This window comes from Fukomys damarensis, unplaced genomic scaffold, assembly GCF_012274545.1.
Source record: "Fukomys damarensis isolate Sample0158 unplaced genomic scaffold, DMR_v1.0_HiC HiC_scaffold_9, whole genome shotgun sequence".
Taxonomy (NCBI): domain Eukaryota; kingdom Metazoa; phylum Chordata; class Mammalia; order Rodentia; family Bathyergidae; genus Fukomys; species Fukomys damarensis.
Genome location: NW_022900921.1, coordinates 40,835,945 through 40,856,651, shown reverse-complemented (window position 1 = coordinate 40,856,651; position 20,707 = coordinate 40,835,945). Strand labels below are relative to the sequence as shown.

General features: G+C 41.2%; 1 non-coding gene across 1 annotated transcript; it reads right to left on the bottom strand.

Moving 5' to 3' along the window:
• Positions 1-1,124: 1,124 nt before the first annotated feature.
• On the bottom strand, positions 1,125-1,231 carry LOC117285422. Its single transcript, XR_004516455.1, has one exon. It is a non-coding gene; the product is annotated as a U6 spliceosomal RNA (small nuclear RNA).
• Between the last annotated feature and the right edge of the window lie 19,476 nt (positions 1,232-20,707).

The following is a 20,707-nucleotide window of genomic DNA, read 5'->3' as shown; positions in this document are numbered from 1 at the left end:
GCTGAGCTGCAGGGGTGGCTGAAAGATCTGACCTATCCTTACTTAAGTGGCCAGTTGGTGCTGGCTGCCATTGGGGTATTCCATGTGGGTGGTTGGCAGGATATCAGTTCTCTTCCACTGGGGCTCTGACAGCATGGTTTGAGGGGAACATTCCAAGGCGTGGATGAAACAGCGACAGATTTAAGGCCTTCACACTTAGTTACAATCTCAGCCCCTATTTTATTTTTCATTTGAAACAGGGTCTAAGTTTCTCAGGCTGGGCTTGAACTTGAGACCTTCTTGCCTTGGCCTTCTGGAATGCTGGGATTTACAAGGGTGCACCACCACACCTGGCTGAAACTACAGATCATTTAAGGCTCAGCCTTAGATGTTCTGACCGTGTTCTCCTTTATACCTTCAAATCCATCCATTATTACTATTAATTCTATTATATAAGTTCAGTAATTGCACCAGCAAAGTCCTTACTATTCCTTTACTTTAAAAATCTTTTCAAAGTCTTTTATGCCTGATCACTAGTGTACTTATTTATAAAGATGCTTATAATTTTTCAACATTTTTAATTTTTACAACCAGGGAGGTTGTTGGAACTAATTTTCCATGTTGCTAGGAAGGTTAAGAGAATTTTTGCTGATTTTCTCTAGAGAGTTAGGAATAGTATGTGGAAGCTAAGCACCAAGAAGTGACAGGCATTGTTTAGAATAAAACAAATGTCTCCTGGGCTCACTAAGTCATGGGCTCTATCAAACTGCAGACTGTTATGGCTGTCTGCTGCTGTCAAATAAATCTCTTCAAATTCTGTGGCTAAAAACAACAAATTCATTAGGCCAATGAATTTTGTAGGACAGGAACTTGGACAGGGAACAGCAAGGGTGGCTTGTCTCTGCTTTGTGACTTTTGGACTCTGAGATGGGAGAACTGTGTCTGCCACCTGGATTGGCATCCATGGCTTGAGTCCCTACATACAGCACCTCTTTGTGCTTGGACTTACTTACAACAGGGTGGCTGCAGGGCAATTGAGCTTCTTCTTCTCCTTCTTCTTTTTAAACGTTATTCCTTGTTTTGCCAGTCAGGCAGGCTGAGTAGTTTGCTTTTTGGTGATCAAAGAGACCAAATCCCATATCCTTAAAAATATGAAATGCTTCACGAATTTGCATGTCATCCTTGTGCAGGGGCCATGCCAATCTTCTCTGTATCATTCTAATTTTAATATATGTGCTGCCAAAGCAATCACTGTGTCAGGCCTTTTATAGGTCAGCTCAGGGCTGCAAAATTGTTCCAGTGAACCAGTCAGAAGCTGCATGACTTTTAGCCTCAAAGAAAAATGAAACACACTGAAAAAGCAAGAAAGGACAATGTCCCTTTTGCCTTGATTTTGTGAATTATTTGTCTGGAACCCCTAGACAGGGTTGTAAAGCAACTGCTCTGTCCTCACAAATCTCCTCTCGAGGAAGAAAACCACCCTTTCAATGCTTAGATTGTGTCTTAGGCTTTTGAGATGGCTAACAAAATATCTTTGGCTGGATAATTTATAAACAACAGATATTGCTTATGGTTCTGAAGGCTAGGAAATGTAAGACCAAGGTTTAGAGTCTGGTCGAGGCCCCTTCCTCATTGATGGCCTCTTTGTTGGGTCCTAAGGTAGTAGGGGAAAGAGGGCTAACAAGCTCCCACAGGCCTTTTTTAAGGTTATTAAACCCTTCATGAGCTTACATGAACCTAATCAGTCACCCTCCCCCCAAATAACATAGCACCTCTTAATACCATCATTTTGAGACTTTTTTCTTTTGGGGGGTCTCACTATTAGTTCAGACTGGCCTTGAACTCTCTATGTAGCTCAGGTTGGCTTCTCCTGCAACCTCCTGGGTGCTAAGATTATAGGCATGCACTGCCACTTCTGGCTCAAGAATTAGTTATCAGTGTATGAAAATTTGGGAAGACATACATTCAAACCATACCAGGCCGTTTTGCCATTTCTCTTGGGTCCTTAATGATAATGGTTTCTGGAGGGAGTCTAAAGTGCTCTCTTCATCACTTTTTGCTGAACTGAAAACTGGGGGTAGCGGGAGAAAGTGGAAGGAGAGGACAGCCTGTATAACAGTGGCATCTACCACTGCACAACTGTTGTGCCAGCAGGACTGGGCATCTTTTGTGTGGGGTTTTTTTGTTTGTTTTGTTGTTGTTGTTGTTGTTGTTTTTGGTTCTGGGGATCAAACTCAAGACCTTGTGCTTGTGAGGCGGGTGGCAGAACCACTGAGCTAAATCCCCAGCCCTGGACATCTTATAAGAAACAGATCTTCTGTCTTTTTAACAAAATGTCAGTGGCTTTTGTAAAGACTGCCTCAAAGTGGGCCATGAGACCCAGCTACCAAAGGCTCTTGCTATGTAAAGAGAAAGGCTTCCATTTCCCAGCTCACAGTAGTCCACTGAACACCTCTAAGCCCACCAGTGTCTGGGCCCCTAAGGGAGCAGCAGCAGGTGGCCAGGGAGCAGGCGCAGCCCAGTCACTACGCAGGGTCACGTATGCTCAGCCCTCAAAGTGAGGGCGCGCGTGGGAGACGACAGTCCTCCAGCAGTGAGGAGCGGTGGGTGCCCATGTTGCAGGTATCTCCTGGTGGCCTGAGCCCGTTGCAGGTGAAAATGATCGCAAGAACTGAGTGCCAGAGGAGCGGGGCATCCCAGAGAGGCTGTGGGAGGAGGCTAGGCATGAGGGGTCTGAGATTGAGCTCTTGAGCGGGAGGAGTGCGCTGCCAGGGCATTGGAGCCCCCAGTTATCGGTCCAAATTTGTCGGCCCTGCGCATGGCCTTGCGGGTCTGAGGATCTCTCCATGTCGAGTGGGGATGTCCCCTGTCATCCAGGCGGCTCAGGCTGCACCCAGTTTTCTGAACCCTCTGGAGGACCGCAGGGCTACCCCAGGAAGGCAAAAATTCGGACCTAGAGGGAGGGCGCCACCCCTTAGCCCCAGCTGTGGCATCCACAGCATCAGATTTGGCTCTGGAGCATGTAGAGGTGCAGAGTCCTCCCAGGAAGTTAGCACTGGGCCTAGGAGGAGGGATCCCCTAGGAAGAGGCTGGTGAAAGCCTCTAAGGGGCACAGCCTACACATGCATTTCCTGTGGGGATTTCTGATCATCCAGGCCCAAAAAGCTGAAGACCCAGCAACCATGGACTGTACCTGAGGTGGAAGACTTGTCCTAGAGATGGGAGCAGAATGGAAAGAGTAGGAGAGGAGCTAAACAAACCCGAGAGGGCAGAGATCAGAGGACGGTAGGGCCATTTGCAGCCTTGTTACCACTTTCATAATCATTTCACTAATAAAGTATTCCTAGTTCTTCTGGCTGAGCAGTGTACTAGTGGCACCTTCTGTGAGTCCCCTGCCCCCATTGTGGAGGTCAGGGTAATCCAAGTGACCTGGAGGTTTTAAGCCATTCCTTTCTAAGTTTTGAAGGCCCTATCCTTTGCCACTTGTACATTTTAATTTGTTCATTCTTCATCAACGCTCAAGGTCAGAAAAATGGCCAATGGAAGAACTGGACCAGATTTTCCTTGTGGCCTTTGTGTCCTTGCTTCTCACTGTGGCCCATGCCAGCAGCACAGGCATGGGGAATCTCTTTAGAAAGGCAGATTCTCAAACCCTATCTCACATTTAGTAAACCAGAACCATAAGTCTCAAACCAGAGTTTAACAAGATCAGGATCCATACACATAGAAAATATCTGAAGTTGTTAACCTGTCTTAAATTTGCAAAGTAGATTTAAAGTTCACTGAAGCTCTTCTCCATGTCTGTACTTCCAAAACACCTAGGAGAGGATCTGCATTCAAGAAGGCCCAGTAAGTAACTCTCTAGGGGAGTGTCCAGGCTGGTCACATACCACTAACTGCAGCCTGCTGTGGGTCCCTGTGCAAGTAGGAGCCTCATGCAGCTGTGTACAGGGGCCCTTCTCTGATGTAGGCCCCTGATGTAGGCAGGCCAGAAGCTGGCTCTTGGTTTTCTTTGATCCATCTGTGTTCCTAGAACCACAGAGATGACCCTCAGAACTGTGTAGGGGTCTCCAGCTTGGGGAGTCTGGAAGCCATACGTGCCGTAAGGCTTACCCTCCCATGTAGCTAGAGAGATACCAGGAGAATGGGGAACAAGTCATTCATTCCTAAAAACCAGGCCCCAGGTAACTTGTTTTCTTAATTTTTCCGTAAATGACTGAACTACAGAAAGCTTTGCCTCCTCTTTTCTAGAATCTCTTTGTTCACCAAAGGGAACTGACCCTAATTTCTGTTCTGTAGGAGGCTGAGTCCATCATGGGGACAGTGACCTCCCTGCCCCTTGGCTAGAACCTTTTCTTCTCTGCTTGGCATGTACTCACTTACTTGGATCCTTTTGGCTTACTTGGGCTTGGTTCAGTAATGGGCACTCAGTTTGATAGAACATCTGTAAATAGTCTGAAATTACAAAATGCTAAGGAAATATAGAATAACTGCTGATGTTTGCTTCTATAATTTGCTTTCCCTTACTTGTTTCTTAGGACAAAAAATACCAGGGGTTTTACCTTTAAAGCTTGAAGGCATGTAGCCCCAGTTTAAAATGTTGTAAGATTAACAAATGCTGGAGGTGCTTAGCTACATCCCCAGAGTGAGACCAGGTGTTCAAACTGAAATAACAGTTTCCCTAAACCCTAAACTTTCTCACCAGTACTGCTTTACTAACCATGACCCCCACTCTAGTAGGTTAGAATAGCGAAAGATAAACATCCTAAAAGAGAATGCTACATTTGGGTTAAAATTGAATTGTCTTGTGACCATGATTTGTGATGGGAACTAAGAACTGGAACTACCTAAAATGAGATCACAGTTGTAAAACTCCTATAAAAGGCAGATTGTAACCCAACCCAGGGTCAGTCATTTGGGACAGCCCTTGGTGCAGGCCAACAATTTGCAAGCAAATTAAATTTTTTCTGTTTTACCCACTTGTGTGTGTATGTATGTGCGTGTGAGTGTGTGATTTACCAGTTCCTTCCCCAAGACTTTGACTACCAAGCAATGTGCTAGAGCCCCAGTCATAGCCATGTGGGGAGAGGACTGATACCCAGGATGTCATACCACATGGCTACCACTGTTTTACTCATAGATGTTCACTTCCCTTCCCCCTGAATACAAATGCCTTAAGACAGAGAACTCAAAAGCTGTCTAATTAGAAGATCATGATCAAAGTGTCAGTTGTGGGTCTGGATGTTTCTCCTCTGGATCAGGACACCTACGAACTTAAAGGACAAGCTACCAGAACCCATTTTTCCAGCATGCAGTGGAACAGTAGGATCAGGAAGACTGCAGTGGGCACTCCTTTTTCTGAAAGGGTGAGCCTGGACTGAGCCCAGCAGCCCCATGTTTGTAACAGTCATTAAATTCTACTGGACAGGCAGTGGAGTGGGAAAGTCTGGGTTGTGGTTCACTCTTGGTGGAGCTTCCGAAACTGTTGTCCTGGGCTGTTGGCTACAGCCTTGGGAAATTCCTTTTGCAAACTCCTTCTTAGTTACATACGAAGATGATAGTGGAGAGCAAGCTCTCTCAAGCTGTTTTTCATCTAGCCCGACTAGGCTGATGATCCAAGGATTGCTATAAATATTTGATGTAGTTCTCAAAACTTTTAATCAGTTTCTTATGTATTTCTGGTTTGCTCCATGTGTTGTTGGCTTCACGCACAGTTCTTTTTGAAATACGCCCATCTCTTTAGACTTCACTGTGAGCTTTTTCAGTTACTTCAGGAAACCAATTATTTTTCCACTGGGGATTTGATCTCACTGAAAGGATTTTTTGGGAGCCATCTGAAATTACTTAAAAGGATGAAACAAAAGATTGACAATCACCCCCAACATTTTCCAGTTAGGCTGTTTTTAAATTTGTGGGGGTGGTTACCAGGGGATTGAACTCAGGACCTTGTACTTGTGAGGCAGGTGGCAGAACCACTGAGCTAAATCCTAGGCGGGGATTTTTTTTTAAAATCATCCATTGTCATGAAAAAAAAGTATGTGTATTGTCTTTGGCCAGTTGGAAATGAGAACTGGTTAAGTCTCCAACCCTGTGAGACCTGACATTTATGGATGCTTCCTGTTGCCTTCCATTTTTTTGCTTTACAAATCAGCAAACTCTTGAGTTCATATTTTTTCTTGTAATACTTTGTCAAATTCAGTCAATGACAGTCAATTCACACTGTTAATGTTAACAGTAACAACAGCAAACCCTTAGCAACATCAAACAAGGTTGACCTCTTGCCCATGTGACATATCAGACTTGGCTTTGTCCCTTGTCTTCTCTCAGATGGATCATTTTCCATTCTCAAGGTAGAAGGAAAAGAGGAATTGCAGAAACCTTAGTGGCTCTGAAAGCTTTTGTTCACATGCAGCTTCTGCCTTTTCCTTCATGTTCCATTTGGAAAGCTTATTATATGGCCACACCCAGATCAGGAGGCAGAAAGCTCAATCCTACAGGGAGGGCCAGAAGATATTTTGGAGAAATAAGATAATCTATTACTAGTAAATTTTCCTCATTTGATTATTTTGGTTGACATGATAATATAAAGTTATTTTAACTTAATCTATAGGGTCAGCATCTAAATGGGATTTGAATTTTAAATACTTCATGGTAAAAGTAACAGGAATTTATACTACTTCCACCTATTCTATTTTTTGGTCATATTATATGGATTGTCATACAACATAGGTCAAATGAGAGGTAGTCTAATTGCCAAGGATGATTAGGAGGGTTCTGGTCAAGACCTTAAGGGCGGTGATAGCTTGTAATGGTGACCTGAGATTAAAAGTCTCACACACAGCTTTGTGGATTCAAGAACTGAATAATGATTGTGCTTAGGTGGATAGGATTCATGTTCATCAAACTCACAGAATAGACTGATTAGAAGGCCATTTGATTTTCTTTTGCTAAACTGCTGGGAGGTGAGTAGAGGAATATAAGTCTTTATAAGTCTCAAATTATTTGGGCTTTAGTAAAAAATGTTAAAATTATAGTTCATATAGTTTCATAAATATGAGAACTGATATTTGTGCTTTTGAGAATGCAAAGTGTAATAGTCTCGTAATTCTAATGGTTCTATTAAAACCCCCTGACAAATGAGGAAAAGGATAACATTCATCTCTTCTACCTGAGAGAACAGTATCTCTATTCTTGATTATTCTTAGACTCTGATTGTGTTTCTTAGCATCTTAATGTTGACAGGCATGTGAGTGGGCACCAGGTGGGATACCAAATAGTAAGGATGATACAACCCTTGGAGCAACTTAAAATACTTTGAAAATATACCCATGTCTGTCTGTCTGGGCAGTGGGTACCTGGGAAGTCTGGCGATGCTGTTGTGCACACTCTGAGGTACTACTGAGATGCCTGTCCACCCTTTCTTCAGGGTGTGACTCTGCTCCTCAAGGTAACAGGAATATCTTCTGTTTCAGGACCTGATAACTTTTGAGGATGTAGCAGTAGAATTCACCCAGTGGGAGTGGGGGCAGCTGGCACCTGCATAGAAGGACCTGTACAGGCAGGTGATGCTGGAGATCATTGGGAACTTGGCTTCCCTGGGTGAACTCAAAGTCTGCCGTGAGGCTGCCTTGATTTCCTTTCTGTTTAAAAGCTAGGGGTGCCCGGGCCTGTTAGCTGAGTTTTGCCCTGGGGTTCTAGTTTGTGCTCCTAGTTTTAGTAAAATTTCTGCTTCTTACAGAGTTGAAATAGGAAGATTCCTGACTCTGCTCATGATGTTTCACAATATCTGTTCTCTTCACCATGAAGATCAAGGTCCAAAGACTCAGCCTCCAGCACACACAGCAATAGTCCTTTTCTTTCTCTACCATCAGGGCTCCAGTTTCCAAACCATGTGTGACCTGGCAGTGGGAGGATGGGGAAGAGCCCTGTGTGTCAGTGAGAGAAATTTCAATGGGAGCCCACTCAGGTGAGCAAGTGAGACAAAGCAACATGGCACCTAATAAAGGCAAATTGGGGGCAGGAAGTTGTCTGTGCCCTAGGTCAGGGGGCTCTCTTTTGAGGAAATGAGGCCACTTGGAAGAAGCCCCCAACTACAGTATTCTGAGTTTTATACTTATTTCTTGTATCAGAGAAGGAGATGTTCATTTTCCTTTCTAGCATTTCCCCTTCCTTTGGCACTGCCCTTGCTGGGGTTATTGTTGCCACACATCATCACTGGATGTCTCAGTCAAGGTTGGATGGATTAAGAGTTCATTATAGATGATAGTCCTATATCAGTAGGGTTAAGGGAGTTAGTTAAGGGATCACACTGAACCATTGACAACCAAGAAATGAAAGGGTTATGGGCAAGGGAAGACAGAGGATATCAGGAAGATCAGGGAGGAGACACTTTACTCTTGATTTAACTAAACCTCAGCAGAAGTGGTCCCAGGAACAAGGACTATCCTTAGCAGTTGCAAGTGGTATGTCTTTTATTTCTAGATGCTTGTAAGTACCTGGTAGACTCCACCTCAGAATTCTTAACTCCAAGCTGATCCCCAGAGGTGTTGTGTGTAGCCTGAGCTTACTGGAGGTGAATGGCATTCTCTGTCAGTTGCTGTCCATCTCTGAGGCAGAACTATAGCCTCAGCTCAGAGATGAAGCTCAGGAAAGCAGTGCTGACATACCGAAAGGATAGGTTAAGCCTCATCATAGGAGCCTAGAATTAGGACAGAGAGGGAACATGCTGATCTCCTGTGTTTTATTACTTTCTTCTTTCCAAAATGAGATCAAGGGTCTGACATCTGGATCTAGTCTCATGATCAATATGTTTATTTACACTAGTCCAAAGTGCGGTTGTGTTTCAAGATATCCCAGGGAGATTTTTTTAAAAAAGGTATTTTGATTCCCAGGGATCATAGAGAATCTATTAACTTGGAATCTGCCTGAGGACAGTTCTGGGGTCCCTGGTAGGGAATCACCAGTCATTTCCCTCTTCAGAAGTATCATTATTATGTTTTCTATTGTTGTTGAAATGAGTTACCACAAACATTGAGCTTTAAACAACATAAATACATTAATTCCCTGTGTGTAGGCGAGAAGACTGGCAAAGGTCTCATTTGGATGTAGCTAGCAGGTCCACAAGGCTGTGTGTGTTCCTTTCTTTCCTGACTAGGAGAGAATCTGTTTCATGTTCATTCAAGTTGCTGGCAAAACAAGTTCCTTTGTAGTTGTCAATTCAAGACCCTTGTTTCCTTGCTGGCTGTAAACTGAGGGGTGTTCCCATTGCTAGACTGCCATATTCTTGGCTCATGGTGCCCACTGTATCTTTCTTCCCATGCAGGAAATGTTACCTGATGTTAATGATTTATGTCACTAGACTAGGCCTGTTTGAATAATCCAGGATAACCTTCCTGTCTCAAGGTCTGTGCTCTTCATCACATCTGAAAAGTCCTTTTTGCTTTGTAAGGTAACCTGTTTATAGATTCTTAGGATTGGGACACGGAGAATTATTCTGCCTACCACAATTCTACCCAGTAATAGGACACATATACGCATGTCTATGTAATACAAATAACATGTGTTTTAGAAGGAGGTGTTTTGAGATGAGGTGGAAGACACGAACTTGTTCCTAAAAGATGTGCAAAGCATTAGAAAAAGAGAGAATAAGTATGGAGATGTTGGGAGAAGGGAGGTGGCCAGGGTGCTGAAGAAGACAAGACTCTTAGTTAAGTACTGTGGGCTGGAGTGAGATGTTGAGGAGTTATCCTGAGGCACTGGGATAGCCCTTGGGAGAAAAACAAGGAAAGAGACATCTTAGGAAGATGAAAATGTGGGGTGCTTCAGGAGAGATTGACAGTAGGGCTGAATAGAAATCTGTCACATTTAACTAGGCTGGAAGAAATTATGGAGACATAGAATTTGTACCCAGGTGATTTACCATGATACACTTCTATTTCTCTTTGTCTTCCTCCCTATGCTTAGTCTCTTTCCCTTGTTACCCTTCCCATCTTCCTGTCATTTGTGTAGCCTTTGGAGTTCCCTTCTATGCTGGAGTCCAAATGGCTCTCTCAGATTTTCTTAACCACCAACCACGAGTCACCTCTTCATCACTTATTCTTCTTTTGTTGCAGTTCAGTTTTTATTTTTTATTACTACATGTTGTACTTTTGATCACATTTGAGCAGGTGGTACATATACCTAATATATCTAAGGTTCTTTTTTTAATCCCTATTCACATCCTCTTGTTTATTCTAGTAATTCTTAACACTTTGAAAAGCAACTTCTGACAAAGCTATGCTTGAAAGAATCTGTGTACCCTTTTAAAAAGCATAATTATCTTATATTCGTTATTATTTATTTCTTCTTAGCACATAGAATGGGAAATACTAAGAATGCCTCCTTTTTTCCCTTACAGCCTGGAAAAGAAGACCTAAAGGAAAGGAATCATTGTCAAGTCAAGGCGTATTCAAAGAATTATTCCAGATAGCATTAGTGGAAAAACACTTTCAAGATGTCCTGTGGTCCTCCAAACTGAAGACAGCCTGTGGTTGTGATGATTTTAGATCAGAGAAGCAACAGATAATACAGAGAAATTGGAAAGAAATTTCATCCACTCACAAATCCACCACCCCTAGCAAAATCATGAATTCAGTGAATTTGGGTGTTTAGGCTGTAGACCAGTCTGTAAGCCTAAATTTAACCAACACAGTGTTCCCACAGAAGAAACCTATAAGCATGATATAGAATTCAAACACATTTCAGATAGAAGTAACTCTCAGAGAACACACCCAGGGAAGAAATCTTGTACATATAACCAATGTGGGAAGTCCTTCCATTTCCAGACAGAACTAAGGTGCCATCAGAGATGTCACACTGGAGAAAAGCCCTATGAATGCACTGAATGTGGGAGAGCCTTTGGCCATATTTCATCCCTTATTAAACATCAGAGAACTCACACTGGAGAAAAGCATTATGAGTGCAGTGAATGTGGAAGAGCATTCAGCCAGAGTTCATCTCTTGCTCTATATTATAGATTCCATACTGGAGAGAATCCCTTCAAATATAATGAAGGTGGACGTACCTTTGGTCATACTTCATCCCTTATTAAATACCAGAGAACTCATACTGGAGAAAGCTCTATGAATGCAATGAACATGGAAGAACCTTCATCCAGTGTTCATCTCTCATCATATATTACAGATTTCATACTGGAGAGAAACCCTACAAATGTAATAAATGTGGGAGAGCCTTCAGTCAGAGTTCATCTTTTGCTTAACATTGCAGTTTTCACACAGAAGAGAAACCCTATAAATGTGATGAATGTGGAAGGGCCTTTGCTCATATTGCATCCCTCATTAAACATCAAAAGAAGACATGCTGGGAAAAAATCCTCTGAACTCAGCAGATATAGGAGGGATTTCAGCTGGAGAACACACAACACCAAATCTCAGAGATTTATGCTGAAGAGAGAAAGTAGAGATGTACCATAACTGGGAAGACCTTTAATAAAAAGACACATCTTATTTAACATCAGAAACTAACCTTTTAGCCACACCCCTTCCCTTACCAAACACTGGTGAATTCATACCAGTGAGAGACCTTGTAAATGTAATGGATGTAGAAAAATTTTGGCTGGAAGACAAATATCATTCAACATCAAACACTTTACAGTGGGAAGAAGCCTCAGCACTTTAATGCCTAGGGTATATCCTTATCACATACTATTTCTTTAAAAAAATCATATAGCTGTGGGCCGGGGATTTAACTCAGTGGTTCCACTGCCTGCCTTGTGAACATAAGGGCCAGTGTTCAATCCCAGGTACCACCATCAAAAAAATGAATAAATAAATTTTAGAAAAAATCATATATAGGGAAAGTGGGAAGGGTAGGGGAAAGGTAATAAGGGAAAAGAAAAAATACGAGAGAATGAAAAAATGGAAATAAAGTGTTTGTAAATGGTGGGGGGAGGAAGGAGTGAAGGGAGGGCAGGGACAAGGGGAAAAAATGAGAACCAAGACCTTTCATGTAAAGGTAAAAGGTCCCAATAATGAATGTAACTATACTGTATACCTAAAATGTACCAATAAACTAAAAGAGAAAAAAAATAAGTAATAAATTTGCAAAGATATTCTCCCTTGACATAAGATTATAAAATTGTTTCTAATATATGGATATAAATTTGTAGAAAATATTATTATATGAATTTCTTGCCTTCAGAAAATAGCAGTCTTACTGAGTATACTGTATTTGATTAGAAAATAATGTATTACACATAGAGAGAGAAGGTTGAAAGCAATACATGTAGATAAATATTAAAATATATAATATATATTCTGCCAAAAATGTATATACATGTCAGGAAAAGAAAAATTTGTATAAATACTTTAATACTAAATTTATTGTGATATCTTTAGGTAAGTTACCTTTGGCCTCTACAATTACAAGAGGAATTCAAGGTGCTGGCCATTGGCTTAATTAAGTTTATTAGTATGATGAACTGCTGCTTGGGTAAGCTTGTCACTGAGATTGCTGCATATGCATTTTCAATTTCTTTTCTTTTTGAAAGGCTAGCAGGATAGTGGGTTCCTGCAATGTACAACATCCTCTAGGGTCTCCCATATGAAAAAAAAATCATTCTGTTTTTCTTTTTCTGAAATGGTTATACATCTTGCTTCCTGATAGTTCATAAATAAAAATTTGTTTACTTTCTAAATTTTCTGTTGTATTCACATCAAATATAAATACGTGTAGTTTTCAAAAATGTAATTTATTTCTCAAAAGAAACTTTAGAGAAAAATCCATTCAAGAAAAGCAGCAGTTGCTGTAGCTGCTCTAAATTTTACCTTGATAGAACTGAAACATTTTTGAGTGACAGTGAATTTACTGTTAGTAAAAGAGTAGATAAGCTAGAGGAAATAGGAGAACATGAAACAGAGGTGACAGATATCCATGTGTAGCACACATTGTTAAAATAACAAGGGTGCTTCAAACACATTGGAAGAGTTTGTATATTTTTGAGAAAAATGACAAATTTAAAGGAACCAATAAATAATTTTCTTTAAAAGAAAAAAAATCATATAGCTCACCTTGGAGAGAAATTCTGTAAATGTGTTTAAGTATGGAGGAATCTTTAGTAATCCTTCTTCCCTTAGTGAGCATCAAGAGCACATACTAGAGAGAAGCCCCATGAAAGCAGTAAATGTGGGTAGGCCACTAGCTTGCCCCTGATTAAATGTCAGCATTCATACTTGAAAGAAACCCTTGAGGGTGGTGTAGGTGGAACACCTTCAGCCAGACCTCAGCCCTTTGTATCCTCCCGAGAACTTGTACTACCAATTAGATTCTTTAGGTGTGCCACGTATGTGGAGAAGCCTTTGTGGATTTTCCACTCTTTTACACAGAATTTGTACTAGAGCAACTCTTCAGATTTGGTAAAACGGGGAAGATGCACTAGTGTAGTTTAGGCCTTAGAAGTCTTCACCTTATAGAGAAACCCAGGAACTTGAATGTGAGGAAAGTTCTTTTCAGACTTGAGATTCATGAAACAAGCGGAAAGAAAGCTGAGAAGTCACCTTTTCTGGTGATTTTCTACCCAATGGGGGTCATTTGTATAATTACACTTGTGCTCTGCCTCCCGATTGTGTTACTCTTTGGGACAAGGTGGTACTGATAGATGAGGAGGATGGAAGCTGAGCAAGGCAGAGAGACACCTAACCCTGAGCATAATTCATTCTGGAAGCATGCTAATAATCCACACCACTGTGGAGTATCAAAGCAAACTTCCCCATAAGAAATAATGGAAATTCAGATGATTCATTCCACAACCCAAAGATATGCATATAAAAATGATTACAATACTGAGCACAATATGAAGTGAGTATAATGTAAAAAAGAAAATACAAAATATAAAGAAAAATAAATTATGGGGCTGGGTATTTGGCTCAGTGGTTCTGCCAACTGCCTTGCAAGGGCAAGGGTCCGAGTTTGATCCCTGGCACCAAAGAAAAGAAAGAAAGTAAAAGAAATTAACCTGCACTTGCCTTTGAAATCTTCATGGCTGGAGAGAGGGAAATGAGAGGAGGGTTATTGTGTAGAATGACTTTCACTGTTACTAATGGAATCTCTGCTATTTATTGGCCCAATGAAATATTTCTTTCCATGCAACTTTAACAAAAAACTTATCAGGCATGTACATGATATATCCCACCTCTTTTTCCCATTACTCCCCTCCTGTCCCTATGTACAAAATTTTTGCTTCCATTTTCCCCTCTATTTTTGCTTTTTTCCCCTTGTCCCTTCCTTTCCCCATCTCGCCTCCCTTGTTCCCCTTCCTATTTGAACATTTTCTTCCCATTTCCCAGTATTATACATTTTAGTCCTTATTTCCACTGTTGGTTTCTCAAACCAGAGAACAATGTGGTATTATTTAAACATGTGTGTCTGATTTATTTCATTTAAGATTATGGTCTCAAGGTGCATCCATTTAGCTATAAATGCCTGAAGCTCATAATTTATGACACAGTAGTACTCCATTATATATTTTTTTTAAAACCACTTCTTTATCCATTCATTGGTTGATGGGCATTTGGGCTGTTTCCAAGATTTAGCTATTATAAATTGTGCTGCTATAAACATGGGTGTGCATACATCGCTGTGGTATGATTCTTTTAATTTCTTTTTTTGAAGATACCAAGAAAGAACAGCTGGGTCAGATGGAACCTCTGGTTTTTTGAGGACTCTCCACACTAAATTCCATAGTGGTTGCACCAGTCTACACTCCCACCAACAGTGGAGAAGATTCCTTTTTCCTCACAGCCCTGCCAACATTTGTTATTGGTTAATTTCTTGATAGCAGCCATTCTTTCTGGAGTGAGATGAAATCTCAGTGTTGTTTTAATTTGTATGTCATGAATCACCAGTGATGTTGAACATTTTTTCATATATTTATTTGCTTTTCTACTTCATCTGAGAAGTGTCTTTTCATTTCAGATGCCCATTTTTGGATTAGATCTTTAAATTTCAGGCATTTGTTATTGGTTAATTTCTTGATAGCAGCCATTCTTTCTGGAGTGAGATGAAATCTCAGTGTTGTTTTAATTTGTATGTCATGAATCACCAGTGATGTTGAACATTTTTTCATATATTTATTTGCTTTTCTACTTCATCTGAGAAGTGTCTTTTCATTTCAGATGCCCATTTTTGGATTAGATCTTTAAATTTCAGGGTATACTCTGTTGGTGGTTTCTCTTGCTGTGCAAAAGCTTTTTAATAAGATGTGATCCCAGTTTTTTATTCCTGTGCTAGTTCCTGTGTGACTGGAGTTTTGCTCATAAAGTCTTTGCCTTACACCAATGTATTTGAGAGTTTTATCTATTGTATCTCCCAGCAGATTGTTTCTATATTCATATTTAGGTCTTTGATCCATTTCAATTTTGGTGAAAGACATGGGTCTAGTTTCAGTCTTCGTCTTGTGGAAAGCCAGTTTTTCCAGCACCATGTATTAAAGAGGCTATCTATTTTCCAGTGAAAGTGTTTGGCTCCTTTGTCAAAGATAAGTATGAGTATGTCTGGGGGTTGTTTCTGCATCTTCTAATCTGTTCCATTGATTTTTTGTTAGTACAATGCTCTTTTGATCACAATAGCTTTGTAATATAATTTCAAGTCAGGGACTGTGATGACCACTGCCTTTACTTTGCCTCAACCATTGTTTTAGAGCTATGGAAACCAATCATTAGTAAGTATCAAGCCCTGGACAATAGAGCTGCCTGGTTTGGGTCTCCTTCCTTACATTTATAGCTGTAGTTTTGGAAATGAAAAATTGAAAGCTTTCACAATATGATACCCCCACAGACACACACACTTATCTCCCTGTGGCACTTTATCTTTTTCTGTGAGGCAATGGAGTGCCCTCATATGAGTAAAAAGCAACTTTCATTACATCTTTATGCTAGTAGATTTGGAATTTTTGAAATGAAGTAAAACTTAAAATCACCAAAATATTAAAATAAATAAAAACCTCAAAAACATTATTCTAAGAGAGAAAAGGCAGGGGCCAGAGAAGATATATGGTTCAACTTACAGAAAATGTCCAGAAAAACAAATTAGTTTGTTTGTTTGTTTGTTTTTTTGTGATACCAGGGATTGAACTCGGGTCTTTACGCTTGCGAGGCAGGCCACCGAACCACTGAGCTAAATCCCTGGCCCTAGAAAGACAAATCTTAAGAGATAAAGTTGATTAGTGGTGTCCTGGGAGTGGGAAGAGTGGCCACTTACTGGGACTGTAAGGATGTTCTAAAACTGGATTATGGTAATAATGTAACAATTTGATAAATTTACAAAAAACTCATGAATTGTGCACTTAAAATGGGTGACTTTGGTGGTATATAAGTTATACCTCATTAAAACCCTTCTCTTTTTTTGTACCAGGGATCTAACTTAGGATCTTGTGCTTGCAAGGCAGGCAGCAGAACCACTGAGCTAAATCCCCGGCCCTCAATAAAACTTTTTAAAATAATCAAATATGCAGATATAACTATTGCTAGCCCAATTTCCTCTCTTGTCTGTTACTTCAAGCCATATTTTCATGTTTTGTAGCTCTCTTAGTTTTTTTTTTGTTGTTGTTACTGAAACAAAATACTTGACACCCAAAGTTACAGGAGGAAAGTTTGTAGAGGTTTCACTTTATAATCAGCTGGCTCCAAGGCATGGTGGCATGGCAAAGCATCACAGGAGGATAAACAGTTCATAGCAGGCTAAAGACAGCAAAAGTAGCAAGTGACAAGTGGCAACAACAGCAGCCCTCTTTCTGTCTCATATTTTATCCAGGCACCTGCATGGCCAGTAGCACCCACACCCTTTATGCTAGCCTAGCATTGCATCATGAATCAATTCTGTCATCCCAGATCCCAGCATCACACACACACACACACACACACACACACACACACACACATACACACACACACACCCTAGATCCAGCCACCTCCAAAAAATCCCACCTATGACCATATGGGGCTTGGGGGGGCACATATCTAGATACAAGCTGTAATAGTAGTGGTTTTATTTTCTGTAGTAATTATTCCTAAACAAGCTGGAGCTTAGAACTATGTAAGCCTCTTTTAAATTCAGGCGCGGTTGGCTCTGCAACTTAGGTGGAGAAACCATGACTGGGAGGTGGGATGGACTGCAGAAGCCTTGCCAATAAGTCCAATAAAAATTAGCTTGTACTAGGGCAGTCCATTAAAAGTCCAAATTAGCAGTGTGAGCCCAGAATTCAGGGAATAGCTCACAGTGGGTCCATACAGGCAGGCTGTATGTCAGTGTCTTAGGAGGTGGCACAGCAGAGAGCAGCAGGCAGGAAGGGTATGCTGGACGCATCAGGTCAGGACTCCACTCTTGCAGCTGAGAAATCAGATGGCTTTCTTACCAGAGAGCCAAGGTTCACAGCGGGCAGAAATAGAAAATGTTTTTCTATCAGCTACATTTGCTCCATCTCCTTTTGTCCCTGTGCTGTTCTTTAACATTTACCCAAATCACTTCATACCTGCTTACAATTTTATGAACAGTCTTTGCCCAAACTCTGTCCCTTCCTCCTGTGAATCCGTGCCATGTTAGCCCTTTACATCAGCTTGAATCCACTGCCTAACTCCTCAGAAATTCCCAATACTGCCCCTGAAATAAAGCCCCACTCAGTCTGGCATTTAACGTTCTCTTGTTTGCCACAGGCTCCTGCTGCTCCTGAGAAATCTGAAGAAACACACTGTCTTGCTTGCTATGCCACAGATGCACCTTGCACTCCCCAGCCCACAGATGTTTCCTCAGGCTGTCCCATCAGCTGGATGCCCACCTCACCTCCCCAGAATGGACATGATCAGTCCGCACCCTGAGCACCTTCTCTTCCTCGGGAAGGGTTCTGTTGATGCTGGTTATATCTTCCCCCTTTGTAATGGGAAGAATATATGTATACTTTTTTTTTAAATGGAGGGTATCTAGAGTTGTGATGACTCTCTCACCACTGTCTTGATCTATTTAAATACTTTTTTTTTCTTCATCATCTCACCCCTTTCTTGTCTCCTGAACCAGACTACCAGCTGAGCTGTTGCAGGTCACATCTTGCTTCCTCTGAGAAGTGAGCACACGGTGTGCACAAACCATGTATTAATTTGAAAAATAACTGGTATTGACAGGTTTTCTTAGTACAGTATTTCTGACTTCATATTTTTGAACTGAATGAAGAACTATCCTTCTAGAAAACTGCCAATTAAATATTAGAAAAATACAGTGTTTGACGTAGTTATTTTTTAAACTCAAATATGGATTAGCATTGTTTCATTTTTTAGGGCAGGTTGGTGTGTGGATGTATATAGACATTCACGGCTTTGTAATTCTGTAGCACCATAATGATGTCTGATACCTAAGACACAGTAGCCACAAGTCTGCCCTTATTTTAGACACCAGCCACAAATTCAAGGGTCACTTGGACACTTCTGAAGCAAAGACTTAAAAGCTGCTTTTGCGAAATACAAAACAAAACCAAACAAACAAGCAAACAAAAAAATCAGTGACTCTTCACTTGGCCTACAGGTGCCCAATGGGTCACTGAAAACAAATCAAAGATTGACCACACAGTTGAACTCCATCTCAGCTCCCTTCCTCTTAGAGCCTGGACTGTTACCACATGGCTCAAAGCCCTCTCTAATCACTTTGTATCCTGCACGGCCAGCTGCCATCTCATTATGAGCATAAACTATTAGGTGTTGCCCACTCCCTTCTATTGCTCAGAAAATTCCAAGGAAACAGGGACAAAGGCTAGCCAAGTTCTTTAGTACACAAGCTAACATCTTCAAACAGATTAACAGGAAAATGCTTCTTTAATTATTACTCAAACATGTCAGACATAAAGGCCATACAGTACTTCAGACGTTCTTCAATTAACAACTGCAACACATCACCTCTGCTTATAGAACATGGGTAAGAACTTAGTCACAGGGCTGTGACTAATGGCAAGGGAGATGTGAAATTGTTTTATTCTGGACAGTAATGGGATCTGCTAAACTGTGAGGATTCTGTTACTGAGGAAGAAGATACAGACAGATAATGGATACTGACAGATGACCAGGAATCTGTGCCACAAGACAAATACTCCAAAGGCATGTGGGAGTAGGGTCACATCTATGACCTTCTCTGGGTCTTGGTTCCTCCTCTTGAAGATGAAGGGTTTTATATTTGTAGAGCTGAAGACCACCCAAATTAGAACAATCAGCAGCTGTTAAGAGACTTCTATAACAAAGCTATCAGCCACCATTACCTGTGGCAGATACCGAAACACATACAGGTAATGAGAAAATTTTATAATGGGAAAGTGCAATGCTTGGAGGTTGTTGGCATATAAAAGCTGGGGTGAGCTAACTAGAAGCAGGAACATCCATCTATGTATGTATGTATCTATCTATCATCTACTTATTTCTGAAACCTCATGAACTCATATATGGGACACTCTGGAGGTGATTGGGTCATGATACTCACCAGTGGATTAGCCCATTGGTGAGTTTGTAGCTAAACATGATGTTGGAAGATGAAGCCTGGTTGGAGGAGGTGGGTCAATGGGGGTGTGGCCTGGAAGGGTCTATCTCCCTCTCTTCTTCCTTGATCTCTGCTTTCTGTCTGCCAAGCCATGAGCTGTTTCTCCTCTGCCATGCTGCCTTGCCTTGGAGCCAGCCAAATGAGGACTGGAACCTCTACAAACTGTGAGCCAAAATAAGCCTTTCCTCCTCTAATTTGTTGGTGTCAGGTATTGTGTCCCAGTGACAAGTAAAGTAACTAACATATATTTCTTTGAGATTTTTATATTTATTAGTACATGTTTGCAGTACATAATGGTTATATTCATTGTGAGGAGTTGGTGCATGTACATGTCATTTTCTTTTTTCTTGGTACTAGGGATCAAACTCAGGACACTGGGCTTACGAGGCAGGCATGGCACCACTGAGCTAATCCCTGGCCCCATGTCTTCTTTTTTCATCTCCGTTTCACCATAGCATCTCCAAGAATAAATTAGATAGCAAAATAAAACTGTTAACATCACCACAAAAGGAAAAAGGACAAACTACTACTCATTAAAAGCATAATTTTTATTTTCTTCTGAAGCAAACTTAAAGGCTGCTTTTGCTAAAAACAAAACAAAACCAAGCAAAAATCAGTGACTCTTCACTTGGCCTACAGATGCCCAATGGGTCACTGAAAACAAATCAAAGCTTGACATCTTTGCCTTTATTTTGTATCTGTCTCCTTCGTTGCTTTAAAACATTGGTTTAGATCCCTGTTCAACTCTGCATATTATTAGTCATTTGAGGAATGCCTGTCTAAAACTGGTGATGCAAGGTCTTAGCCCTGAGTTTACCTATCCTACCTCATCCCCCTTCAGGACTAAGGACTCCAAGACAAGAGACTTGCAGGACATTCAACTGCAAGCTTTTCCAGTGTCCGGCTCGAGGCCCCTGGAATGGCATCTGGAAGTCTCCAGTCATTGGCCAAAACTTGCAGTCACCTTGGATTCCAACAGAGCTTCCACAAAACCAAGGCATCACTCTGCATCACTCCACACCCCAAGCCGCTGCAGTCACTTCATGGGAACCAGATTGACCCCTGAAGCAATAAGAACTTTTCTGGAGCCACTTTGCAGAACCAGAACCGAAATATTAAACAGATCCCAGCTTATCCCAGCAATCCCACAAAAGCTTGCCCTTTC